The sequence below is a fragment of the Pan paniscus genome, chromosome 6, assembly GCF_029289425.2.
Source record: "Pan paniscus chromosome 6, NHGRI_mPanPan1-v2.0_pri, whole genome shotgun sequence".
Taxonomy (NCBI): domain Eukaryota; kingdom Metazoa; phylum Chordata; class Mammalia; order Primates; family Hominidae; genus Pan; species Pan paniscus.
Window position 1 is genome coordinate 172579246 of NC_073255.2, and position 13780 is coordinate 172593025.

The 13780-nt window shown below is 44.8% G+C and overlaps 1 long non-coding RNA gene across 3 annotated transcripts in view; it reads left to right on the forward strand.

The window, feature by feature from the left end:
• LOC134730824 (uncharacterized) overlaps positions 1-13780 on the forward strand; it is a 145634-nt gene that overhangs the window by 19176 nt on the left and 112678 nt on the right. For all 3 annotated transcript variants that reach the window (XR_010112805.1, XR_010112804.1, XR_010112803.1), the window contains exon 2: positions 7160-7241. This is a non-coding gene — a long non-coding RNA (uncharacterized LOC134730824). The remainder of the gene's footprint in view (positions 1-7159; positions 7242-13780) is intronic.

Below are 13780 nucleotides of genomic sequence, written 5' to 3' on the forward strand. Positions count from 1 at the left end.
GCCTCCCAAAGTGCTGGGATTACAGGCATGAGCCACCATGCCCAGCCCGCCTACCTGTATTTCTTAGTCAATTTTCCAGCTTAGTTACATCTACCATTTACTGAGTTCTGACTACACATCTCATTTTATGTCATTCAGTTTTCCCAGGAGTTCTATTTGGTAGATACTAAAATAGGGTCCATTTAACATATGGCAACCTGAAGCTTAGAAAGGATAAGTAATGAGGGTCACACAACTACTGTATGGTAGACACTTCCATATGCTGCCTAGCAGGGGCTGAGATGAAAATGAGAAAACCAGGCCAGGCACAATGACTCACACCTGTAATCCCAGCAATTTGGGAGGCCAGGGCGGGAGTTCAAGACTCCTGAAGTCGGGAGTTCAAGACCAGCATGGCCAACATGGTGCAACCCCGTCTCTACCAAAAATACAAAAAATGAGCCAGGTATGGTGGCGGGCACCTGTAACCCCAGCTACTTGAGAGGCTGAGGCAGGGGAATCGCGTGAACCCGGCAGGCGGAGGTTGCAGTGAGCCAAGATTGCGTCATTGCACTCCAGCCTGGGCAACAAGAGCAAAACTCCATCTCAAAAACAAACAAACAAACAAACAAAAAACCACCACCATAACAAAGAACAAACAAAAAAAAATGAGAAAACCAATAAAGTGGCTGTGGCTTCTAGACATGGGAAGTGCAATGCATTGGAGAGAATTCTGGTCTGGGCCCTTCTCATGGTAATGCGGGGGAAGATTCTGCTCTCTCTGAGGCTCTAACACAAAAGTGGCTCAGTCAATACCCTTTTGTTTGTCCTTCACTCATTCATTCATGCATTCATTCATCTAGGTTTTGAAAATCTCCTCTGTCCCAGCAGCAGGTATACACCACATCAAATAAGACAGATCCCCTGCTGTCAAGAATCTTCATAATAATGGCGGCAATAGATTCTGCTGCAGATATCCAGAGCACATGATGTTACATTTAACGCTGGAGGATTCTCATGTAGAAAGTGAGAGGGAGAGAGGTGTCGGGGAAGGCTTCTTGGAGGGGTTGAAATCTGAATTAAGTGTTTAGAGATGCATTGGATTTAACTAGGTTGTGGGAGAAGGAATGGTGAGGGAGCGGACAACCTGAAAAACAGCATGAGGGGAGAGACAAGTTGATGTAGGTGCAGAACCTTATGCCATTTAGCCTTACTGGAAGATCAAGTAGGAGCAGGAAGCAGTGGGAGGCTGTCTGGTGGGACAGGAAGGCCTGGTGGAGAGTCATGGGCTACAATGTGCACTGCACTCTACTGGTCACTGGGAGTCTTGGAGGGTCCCAGCAGGTGGGTGGGGTGCTTGGCTTTATGGTTGGCTGTGCCGTGGAGGGTGGATTTGACAGGGTGGAGACCAGTCAAGAAGATGCCAAGCTCTAGGGACAGATAATAGACCTGAATCAGGGCAGGAGCCAGTGGTAAGGAGAGGAGGCATGGATTTAAGAAAGATTGAGGACATAAAATCAGAAACATGCAGATGTCTGAGAGCAGGAGATGGGGTGGGAGAGAGGGAGCAGACAAGAAGGTCTGGCCAGGGGCGGTGGCTCATGCCTACAATCCTAGCACTTTGGGAGGCCAAGGCGGGAGGATTGCTTGAGCCCAGGAGTTTGAGACCAGCTTGGGCAACATGGTGAGACCTCTTCTCTACAAAACATAAAAAAATTTAGCAGGTTGTGGTGGCATAGGCCTGTGGTTCCAGCAACTTGGAAGGCTGAATGGGGAGGATCACTTAAGCCTGGGAGATCGAGGCTGCAGTGAGCTGTGTTCCCACCACTGCATTCAAGCCTGAGAGACAGAGTGAGACTGTCTCAAATAAATAAATAAATAAATAAATAAATTTTAGGGGTATCCCCAGCCTAGTTGGAGAGCTCAGGAGTAGGGCCTTATGGTTTCTGTGGAGAAAGCTTGAGAGCGAGGCGAGTGCTGGGCATTGCTACGACTTGGTTTCTACAGAGGTTTGCTTCCTCTTTGCCCTCGGAGATAAGCTGCTGTTCTCTCCCTACCTGCCTGGGGAATGGCTCTTGCTCTGTAATTGGAGGGCTCTCTTCTGCATTGGGTTCTCTGCTGTGGCCTGCAGCTGTGGGGATGGCAGATGGCAGAAATTCTTTTTGGAGAGAAGAGTCACTTGTGGATTGGGGTATTCCCATCATTGGAGGGACATACGGACACAGTGACAGAACTCTTCTGGGTTTTCTCCCTTAGCTAACAGGACACCTAAGATCCCCTTTTTGGTTGACTTCATTCGTGGGTAAATGAATGTTTCCAAACTAGAAACAAGATTGACTTGGAGCTCTGTCTCCATCATGCTCCTATTCATTCATTTACGGTCTTGCGGCACTGTTCTGTTTCCCTCATGAGGAGAGGGAAAGGAGTCCTGGGTTTTTAAGCGTTAGGACGTTTGTGTCTAGCTTCAAGCCCTCCCCTCTGGCTCAGTCCCCAGGTTCTGAGTCCTGTGAAGCCTCCCTTTTTGTCTGCGCAGCCAGCACCTTTGGCTGGATTCTATTTTAAGGCTGTAAGTGAGGTAATTGGGTATGACAACACAAACACAGCTGTAATTATGAAGTGCCAGCCTCCAAAGCAGAAAAGTCATCTGGCCCTCAAGGGTTGCCAGCATACGACTCGGTGATACGTGCGCACCTCTGCCAGGCCGGGCCGGAACATCCACCTGCAACGTGGAGTCCACTGTGTATAGCATGTTCTGCGCCAGATCAAATAATCATTGGGGCAATTCAGTTCCTGTGTCTACGTGAGGCTTGAATATTGAGTTGTTGTTGCCAGCCCCGCTAGCCAGAGCAGTGATTCAGGAAAGTAAATGCTGGACCACCAATGGATGGGCCAATTGAACAAAGTGGGCCAGGTCTTTTCTCTGATGGAAACACCAACTGCCCTGGTGGAGCCTCTTAAGCCGTGTTTAGGTGTCCCTAAAGCATCTGCAATGCAATCAGTTCAGCTTCTGGGCTTTGCATAGACCGAATGCCTGCATAATCTCCACTCCAGATGCAAGTGCTTTGTCTAGGGGAGGACAGGGAGATAAAAATTGCAGTTTTATTTGACTTGTCCCAAAGCCTTGGATCTTTGTATTTTCAGTTTAAAAATAACCGAGTTACACCCTTTGCTTATAGGTGCTTCTTTGTTTTTTTTTGGCAGGGAGGGGTTTGAGGGAGGTTGCTAAAACAGGGACATGGTGTGGGTAGAAATTTAGATGGAACACATTCTAGATGGTCCCACCTACCTATCAGGCTTTTAAATTTTACTAATGATGCTACCAATTTCTTCCTCAAAATTATCCCCGTTCTCTTCAGACAACAAACATCCACTGGTGTCTACCATGCACAAACCACAGTAGGGCAAACGTAGGTGGTGGCAGTGCCCTCAGAGATTACAGTTTTTTCCTTCGTTAGCAAAAGGAACTGCCAATCAGTTTCTATAGAGGCCAAACTAGAAGGGCGTGCCAGGGCAGATGTTGTGACTTCCTTATTTGCTAAAGAAGGCAGGCAGCAGACCTGGAGAAAAGATGCAAAATGATTTCTTTGAGAAGCCTCTTTGGGTATGAAAAGCTCTGGGGAGAAGGTGGTGTAATGTACACAGGGAGTCCCAGAGCATTCTGGGAAGGGAGGGCAGGGCATTCACTTCATCAGTCAGGATCTACAAGCTTCCACCACTTTAACAAATGACCCCGAAGTTCCAAGGGCTTACAACAAGAATCAGTAGAGGTTTATTTCTCATGCATGCAATGTATTCATCCTGGGTTGGCTATGGCTTTCCTCCATGTTGTCCTCATTCTGGGACCTGGGCTAATGCAGCAGCTTCTATATGAAGCACCGCTTGGTCATCATGGCAGAGGGAAAAAGGGTCAAGTAAACCATGCTCTGGCTCTCATAATTTCTGCTCAGAAGAGACACACATTCCACATTTCCATCCCCCCTGCCCCCAACCCATTTTAATGGCTAAAGTAAGTCACAGGGCAGTTTCTGAGTTCAGCAGGGCAGGGATGTATACTTCTTCCACAGTATGGAAAGCTGGCATCATTGGTGAACAGGAATACAATCTAATATAGGCATTTACACCCTCCCCTGAGATTCAGAACTAGGGAGATCTGTTGTGAATGGGCATCAGATTGGCTCCAACTGTGGCCAGTGGCAGAGACAGGGAACTGGATCCTCAGAATGAAGTTACTAGGAGGTTTGAGGTGGTTAGACTGATGGATACTTAGACAGGGAGAGCTGATAAATCCACCTGACTGAGGCAGGAGAGAAGGGAGAAATGGTTCTGGATCTGTGAGGTACTTGCTGAACCCCATCCCGATCCAGGTCTCTTGGGGTCTGCTCACCCAGGGAAGTAGCTGAAAGAGTCCTTGTGGGAAGGGGCTTAGATCTTTAGCGTAGTTTTCTTGACTGAGCATAGCCCTGGAGGGTCACTACTATGGCTTCCAGGGAGTATGTTGTCTATCTTGACTACATACCCAGCTACCAGCCTGCTGCTGTTGTTGGCAGAGCTGGATAGGGCTGAATAAGTTTTGATCCCTCTCTGACTTCTCATTTCCTTTGCATTTTTTCCTCCCATTTCCTATCTATCTTACCTACTGGTAAGAATGCAGGTACCTTGGGATATATAAAAGCAAAGGAGTTGGAATTTTGTAAAATATAGAATTAAATAAAAATATAGGATTTCCGGCTGCTACCAGCTTTTGAAGGCTCAAACCTTGCATCTGGGACCTACTTGAAGTATGCTCTTTATGCTGCAAACTATAAAGAGGGACATCTCTGTTACATAAACACGGATAAGTCACAGTTCCTCAAAAAATTAAGACCTCGAAGGCTAGAAGTATAATTTGGAAAAAACCTCAAAATCATAGCAATATTTGCTCAGATGTTAAGTATGAGAGACAAACAAACCCTCTGTGCTAATTGACTGAGATGTTGGGGATGTTTGTTGCAGCACCTAGCCTGCCCTGACTAATACACTGTGTCTGTGTGTGGTGGGAGTTGGGTCAGAGAGGTGGAGTTGGTGGGGCAACAGAGTGGGGTGATTCCAGAAGGAATTTTCCAGAATGGAACGTTCCCTGAGGTGAGCATCTTGGCTGCTGTCTGGCTGGATTACATAGAAGGAGAGGATATCGTGCAGCCTGTAGTGAGGGAGTGGTTGGTGTCTTGGCAAGTTAATCCCACCTTCTTGCCTGAACTCTTGCCAAATGGGATTTGATGAATGGATGTGAACATATGCTGTGATTTGCAATAAGAGGCTGGCGGGCTTGTGCCCAGAGCCAGTGGGTGCCTGGACTGGGGACTCAGGAGAAATAGTCAGGGAGGAGTTGGAAATTCCTGTTCCTGCTCCCGGCAGGCTTCGGGAAGACGGGCTAGTTATGCAGAGAATTTCCTGCCTTTGCAGTTCTTCTTGCCAATAACCACAGCTTAGCAAATTCACCTCCTGGCCACTTTTGGTGAATTTTTAAAAAATATCTCAGAAACTCTTTTTAGGTTTGCCTTTAAAATTTAAATCCAGTCTAGGACTGGATCATTTCGGAATCAGATTTTGGGTAAATAACTGACAACTGGCTTATTTTCATCCACGACGAAAATGGAAGAAACTCCTTTTCTTTTCCTCTTAATTTAGAAACGCCGGGGAAAGAATTTGTTCTTGAAAGAACAAGAGGTGGGTGGAGGGCGGGGAGAGGTTAGAAAAAAATACCCTGGTTTTCAGATGACGCCTCCAGAGCCCTGGCTGGCCGGGGCTGACTGGGGTGGGTGAGGCTGTCAGGAGCTGATTCTACACAGTGTTGTCATTTTAAGAAAAGGGCGAGACCAGCTTAGGGAAAGGAAGGGAAAGGAGTCAAGCATAATGACAGACAAGCACCACCCCTGCCTGTTGTGAGGATGAGAGATTGGCAGCTCAGGGACTACCACTGCTCATTAGGATCCCAGGGAGGAATTTCATTCCCTACCTTGGTAAAGCCAAGTGGGTGGGGTGAGGGAGGTTCAGGTCTTGATGTGAAGGAGCTGGAGAAAATAATGGTGCATTAGGCCAGCTGGAGAGCAGATAAGGTTTTCCTGGGCTATATGTGGGGTAAGGTGAGGAACCAACAGTACCTAAAGGTGGGATACAGGAATCTGAATGGCTTGAGTATAAAGGCTGTTTAGTTGTAACAGCTACATCTGTGTGTCCTCTCCCCATTCCCCCATCCCCTTTTCTTTTTTCTGTGAACTCATAAAGAGCCTTGGAGATTGGCAGACAGGAGACTAAGTAGGAAAAGGGATAGAAGAGGAGGGGAGAGGAGAAGAGAGATCAGGGCTGAGCCAAGAGGGATGAGAGAAGACAGAGAGGGGATGGGATGGAATCTGTGTGCCTCACCGCCCTGTCCATAGTATTTTTGGTTGCAGTCTTAGGTGTGATGAGGGTAGGACTTCAGTGTTTGGATGGTATACATCATTGGCTGAAAAGTGAAATAACAGGCACTAGAACTTAGAGAAATCATGCTTAGATTTATTCTGAGCCACACTTGAAGACGGAAGCCCAGGAACACAGACTCAGTATAGACTAAGAATGTGTCTCTAAGTGGGTTACAGGAGGCACAGTATAGATACATTTCCTAATGAGGGATAGGCATGGCACAGAAGGTGGGAGAAAGGAGGAGGGAAGCAGTAGTTGAATTCTTGTAATTCTGATTGGTGCTCGGTGACACTGTCCATAAGATAAGGTAAATATATGGTGGAGCGGGTAGGAGAAAGGTTAGGTGCCTTAGGGTCTGGTGGAGGGCAACTCTTTGCATCCTGTCTTTGTTCTACAGCTGATAAACAGGTTTATAACCAGTACCTGTCAGTGAAGTATGTAACAAACTCCAGTTACACAGGCAAGAAGTCAGCTTTAGTTTACAGGCCTAGGTTTTATTACCTACATGTCTGACTACAGCCATCGTGGGCCATTGTGCAAATTTTCTTTTGAATTTTCCTGTTTTAGACATCATACAAGATGTTAGGTGCCACAATAATGGTGACTCCAACCTTTGGCTTTGGGAGTTCAGTCCTTGTGGCTGAATGAATATTTGTTGAACAAATCTTAAGGCAAAGTTTTTTTTAAAATAAATATATCATTAAAATGATTGTTTCCAATCTTTTATTTTCATGTCCAGGAAGAGTATAAAAGACCCTTTGTCTGGGTTAAATAGAAGACTGATGGTGTGATGGAGTGTGCACTGCAGTTCGGCTCACCAGGTATGGCATAGAGTCATTAGAGTTAGCATTAGATGAAATGAAAATCTGAATACAATGGGTGGTAGGAATTCACTGCAGGATCGGAAAATTCTGAGAAATGCTTTGGAGGCCTGGTAAATAGTCCATTGTGGGCTTCATTCTTTCCCACCTATCTCAAGAAAGAAACCACCGTTGCTTTCCATGGAAGAAAAAAGGATTGAAATGAAGTAGATATATTTATTTACATTCCACCATTTCTTCTGGTCACTCCCAAGTTGCTTCCAGTGCGCAGAACAGGAGAACATCTTTCATTGGGAAATAGGTGCCATCTTGTGAAGAGATATGAGTATGTTTTTTGTGCTTGAATAAGTTCTCTAGTCTTTGTCGGTGAATTTATAGATGCAGGGGTTGTTTCTACATGGAAACAACCACTCTCTGTATTACAGTTCAGAGAAAATTTTAGAATTCATGCAAGCAGGTGCTTAACAGCAGCTCTTAGAGAAGACATTGAATTAGAGGATTTCATGTCTGAAAAGATCTTTGAGGTAATTTAATAAATACTTCTTTCTATCTCAACTTCTGGGAGCTTTGGAGGATGACTTTTATTAGAGTTTGTTTGAAGGGGAATTAAAATAGGCACGTTTTGAGACAAATTAACAAAAAATTATCCCTATCCAATTCATATCTTTAGGATAAATATATTACAATATCCAAAAACTGAAAATAATCCAAATATCCATCAACAGAACAATGGATAAACATAATGTGATATATTTATACAGTGAAATACTACACAGCAATCAAAAAGGACAAATTACTGACACAATGTGGATGAACCCCAAATACATTATATTGAAGAAAACAATATGAGGTTGATAATAAGAAGTTCAAGAACAGGCAAAACTAATTTATGGTGACAGAAGTAGAAAAAAACCTGGTTATTTCTTGAAGTGGCTATCAACTGAAATAGGGTTCGAGGACACTTTCTAGAACAATGGGAACGTTTTATATCTTCATCTGGGAACATGATTCTTGGGTATATACATATATAAAAGTCATTAAGCGGTGTACTTAAGATTTGCACATTTTACTTAATGTAAATCATACCAACCCTGCCGCCTCCAGAAAAACCCCCAAAATCCCAAGCAATGAAAACATACAGAGTGGGAAATATTTGTCTGATTTGGAACTTTTATTGTTGATAAGTTCAGTGAAGCACATTTGATAGAAGTTCCCCTTGACTAGCAGTTTAAATAACTTGGGCATATTACTTAATATCTCTGGGTTGTCTCTCTCTCTTTCTTTCTTTCTTTCTTTCTTTCTTTCTTTCTTTCTTTCTTTCTTTCTTTCTCTCTCTCTCTCTCTTTCTTTCTTTCTTTCTTTCACAGCAGTTCATTTGTTCATCACACACAGGATCTGCTACCTAAGGTGGCACTGGTGTAGCAGGGGAGAGGACACGAAGATACTCCAGTTGCCATCCTTGATGCATTTCTGCCAAGACAGAGAGCCCAATAACACCAAACTCAGTGTCACTGCCAAGACCAGCCCTGCCCTCATCTCCAGCCCTGCCCTAGTCTCCCTTTTTCTGCCTTTCTGGTTACAGCAGCACCACAGCAGCATTGAAGAGGCCTCTGTTCAGGCCCAGGCAGGAGCGCGTCTTGTGGGGACCTGGCTTCCCCTGGTCTCTGTAGCTGCTCTTGTCCTCCAGCCTGCTGGCTCAGAAAAGCTCTTTCTGTTTGGTGACTAAGCCTGAAGCCACGGCGGGGGAGAGAGAGAGAGAGTGAGAATTTGAGGGCACCAGATCCCTACCCAGTCCCCAGAGCCTAAAATATGTGGCCAAGAATCGAATTTTTTTGTCCTCAGGGAGAAAAATGACGAAGGTCCTCCCTGAGGCAGCCCCACAGACATATAAAGAGACACTACTCCTCCCCGGCCCAGCCCACCAGCCTATACCACAGGGACAGCACAGTGTCTCCCCACCCTGTCCTTGCCACAGGCCCCCCAAAGGGAGAAAAGTGGCATTTGTGGTTTGGACCTAGCCACAGGAACAGCATCCGGGTAATTTTCCATCTCTTCATTGACTCAAAGGCTTCCTCCGGACACAGGGAGGCAGAGCAGTTAAGTAGTTCCTGTTTGCTGGTGAGAAAACTCCAAAGATGGAAGTGTCCTAACTCAGGGTCCTCGGGCAGAGGTCATGCTTGCCCTTCCTGAGTGAGACTCCAGATCAACACAGGAAACTAGTTTATCTCCTTGACCTGGAGTGGAGTAAACAGTCTTTGGCCAAGGCATTCTCCTCTCGGAAGCAGGGTTCAGTGAAAGCATAAATATTGGCCCAAGAAAACCATAGCTTCTTAGGCTAGAATGGATTTAGAGATCAGAGACTCTACATCTATTTTATAGATGAGGAAACTTAAGCCAAGTGAGGTGAAGTAACTTGCTTAGGAGCAAAAGCCAATCAATGACACAACTATGAAAAGAACAAAAGTGATCAAGTTGGCCCAAATTCCAGAGATGACCAGACAGAGCTGACTACATCATATTTTATCCCACTAGACGAGGGTTCTCAACCTCAGCACTGTTGACTTTTGGGGCTAGATAATTCCTTGTTGTGGGACCGTCCTATGCACTGTGGGATGTTTAACAGCATCCCTCGCTTCTACCCACTAGAAGCCGGTAGCATCCCTCAGCCCAGCTGTGTCAATCAAAAATGTCTGCAGACACTGGTAAACGTCCCAGGGCGGGGGTGGGGGGCACAAAATTGGCCCTGGTTGAGAGTTGCTGTGACAGAGAGCCCACTCTTTTAGTTCAACACTGAGAGATACATTGGGATGCATTATTATTTGTGGATCTGTCTCATGCATCAGTCTACAGTTCTTTGAGGGTCCAGACAGGGTTTTATTGACCTTTATGTTTCCTGTGTCTTGCATAGTACCTGACATGTGAGAGATGCAATTAATGGGTTTGCATGAATGAACAAATGGACAAACTCACTGGGAGACCCTGGGATGTAAACTTTCATTCACTATTATCCAGTATTATATAAGCACATTGGCCAGGTGTAGCCTGGCAGGAGATGCGGGAGGATGACTCGACTCATATGACTTTCTATCTGGGGGACAGGAGGGATTCCTGTTTATCTACTTTGTCATCCACTATCATGGCACCACAGAAGGCATTTTTTGAGCTCCCTTCCCTGGGCTCCAGGCTTAATTATGTGGCTTATTTTCATTCTTATAAAACAATAGAAATATCTACTACATGGTAGAATTTTTTTTTTTTTCCACTGGGGATGTAGCCAGCACTTTGGAATGTTAAGCCTCAAGACTCTTACAGTTAGAAGAAAAAGTCCCCCAAACATAGCCATTAGCAGCCATGAGAGCCATGGGAGAATATTGATCATAGAGTCATAGAATTTTGGCATTGGGAAAAGTCACAAGTAAAATATAAAAGGCAGCCTCTCTACCACAAAATCCTATCATATTGTTTTTCTTAATCCCAGAAATTTTCACCAATGTTGACTTTGGGGAAATGATTAAATAATTTTGTGTCTGTTTTCCTGAAGATGAAATGCTTCAGAGGGTAGAGTCTTCATTTGTTTAAAAGAAAAAAAAAGTGTCTTCAGAGGACCTTGTATGCTAGATTATAAAATACAAATTCCAGTGCATCTTGAAAGGGTGGGTGTACTTTGAGCAGAACAAAAATGGAAGAGACTGAGTGAGAGAAAAAACATACAGGCTATCAGTTAGATAGATATTACCAGAGAATCAGTTTAAGAATAAAAGTATGGGCTGACTTTCCATGAACTTTACTGGTCGATTAATTCAAATGGACAAATTGTTTGGAAAGAGAACACAGTTAAAACAGCAATCAGCACAAAAAAAGGAGTAAAGACTTGGCAGTGAGAGGGAAGAATAATTGTGTTAGAAGCACGACTGGGGCCTGGCGCGGTGGCTCACGCCTGTAATCCCAGCACTTTGGGAGGCCGAGGCGGGCGGATCATGAGGTCAGGAGTTCGAGACCAACCTGGCCAATATGGTTAAACCCCGTCTCTACTAAAAATACAAAAATTAGCTGGGTGTGGTGGCGCTTGCCAGTAGTCCCGGCTACTCACGAGGCTGAGGCAGAAGAATTGCTTGAATCCGGAGGCAGAGGTTGCAGTCAGCTGAGATCGTGCCACTGTACTCCAGCCTAGGCAACACAGTAAGACTCCATCTCAAAAAAAAAAAAAAAAGAAAGAAAAAAAAAAAAAGAAGCACGACTGGGTGGTTTTGGGTTCATGTTACTTTAAAAGTGAATTTTACCAAGTGCATGAAGGACTCAGCATAAAGCCCACATGTTGGTCTTTACTGCGTCAGAATTAGTATGATTGCTTTTCAGCCTATTGGGGAGGGATGGAGATTGGGCAGAAATATGATGTGATGGTGTTGCCAGATTTAGCACATAAAAATACAGGATACCCAGTTAAATGAGAATTTAAAATGAACAATGAATGACTGCTTAGTATAAGCATATCCCAAATATTGCATGGGATATACTTATATACTGAAAAATTATTTACTGTTCATCTGAAATTCAGATTTAACTGGGCATCCTGTGTTTTATCTGGCAATTCCTTCTTGAGACTCTCAAAGAAGCCAACATGCTGAAACCCCATCTCTACTAAAAATACAAAAATTAGCTGGGCATGGTGGCACATGCCTATAGTCCTAGCTACTTGGGAGGCTGAGGCAGGAGAAACGCTTGAACCTGGGAGGCTGAGGTTGCAATGAGCTGAGATGGCACCACTGCACTCCAGCCTGATGACACAGCGAGACTCTGTCTCAAAAAAAAAAAAAAAAAATAGTGAGTAGTGAGGTTGATGGTGTTGGGCTGCCGTATTTCTCTTCTCTTCTTTTTTCTTTTCTCTTCTCCTCTCCTCTTCTCTCCTTTTCCTTCCTTCTTTCCTTCCTTCCTTCCTTCCTCCTTCCTTCCTTCCTTCCTTCTTTCCTTCCTTCCTTTCTCTCTCTCTCTCTCTTTCTTTCTCTTTCTCTCTTTCTTTCTGTTTTTTTTTGATAGCATCTTGTTCTGTTGCCCAGGATGAAGTGCAGTGGTGCAATCATGGGTCAGTGAGGCCTCTACCTCCTGAGCTCAAGTGATCCTCCCACCTCAGCCTCCTGAGTAGCTGAAATTATACGCGTGCGCCACCATACCTGGCATTATTTTTGTAGAGACGAGGACTCACCATGTTGCCTAGGCTGGTCTCAGGCTCCTGGGCTCAAGTGATCCTCCTGCGTCAGCCTCCCAAAGTGCTGGTATTATAGGTGTGAGCCACCATGCCCAGCCTTCTGCCTTATTTCAAATGGAAGATGCCTGCCCAAGCCTGCTCCTCTCATACCTTTTCTTATCTGTCTGTAGTTTCTCAAAGAGTCAGGAAATCCAATTGCCTTTGAGAAGCCTAGGCAGCCAAGGAAGGAGAGAGAAGTTTCATAGGTCATTGCTGTAAGAAATTTCTTTCTCCTGTTCCCTTTTGTCTTGCTCCAGCAAGAGGAACAGCACCCTCTTTAAGGATTTGAGGACGGAAGGAAATTCGGGTAGATAAAGCCGGCACACACCGTAGCTCGTGTCCTGGGGAGATAATGGCTCTGAACCTGCTAAAATAAATGGTCTGCTTTGTTCTTGAATAATAATCAGTTGGCAGCTTTGTTCTGTCTTCCCAGCAGCTGGATGAGATTTTGATTTCAGAGGAAAAAGAGCGACCTAGGGCTGACCATATTGGACAGAGGGAGAAAGGAAATTTACAACAGCCTCCCGTGTGTGGTGAGAGAGCCCCTTGCTGTAAGGTACTGCCTGCCCCACCACCTGTCATAATGCCTAAAGTTCTGCCATTAAGTCTTAAGGTTAATGACCTTCTTCTTTATTTATTTATTTATTTATTTATTTTTGAGACGGAGTCTTGCTGTTGCCCAGGCTGGAGTGCAGCGGCACAATCTCAGCTCACTGCAACCTCTGCCTCCTGGGTTCAAGCGATTCTCCTGCCTCAGCTTCCCGAGTAGATGGGATTACAGGCACGTGCCACCACGCTCGACTAATTTTTTTGTATTTTTAGTAGAGATGGGATTTCAACGTGTTAGCCAGGATGGTCTTGATCTCCTGACCTCATGATCCGCCCACCTTGGCCTCCCAAAATGCTGGGATTACAGGCGTGAGCCACCACACCCGGCCTCTGACCTTCTCTTAAAAAAACAAAACAAAACAAAACAAATATTCTGGAGAAACACAACATATTAAGTTATTACCCCTTTAGAATAAAATTGTTCGTTGGAGTTTTTCTAACCCCACATTTGGCTGAAAGCAGAGTCTTGAAGTTATTGGATCCTAGGACAGGTGATTTTTATAGGTGCTGAGTGACCGAGAGGTTGATCACATAGAGAGATAATATAAAGGAAGCCCAGAAATAGAAGGATCTGGATAGTTCAGGAAAATGGAAGAAGTGGGAGACTAGCTGGAGCTACCCATGCAATTTTCCACTGAGAATGAATCATGTTGTCTCTGTCCTCCTAGAAGTTCTCTGATTCCAGCGT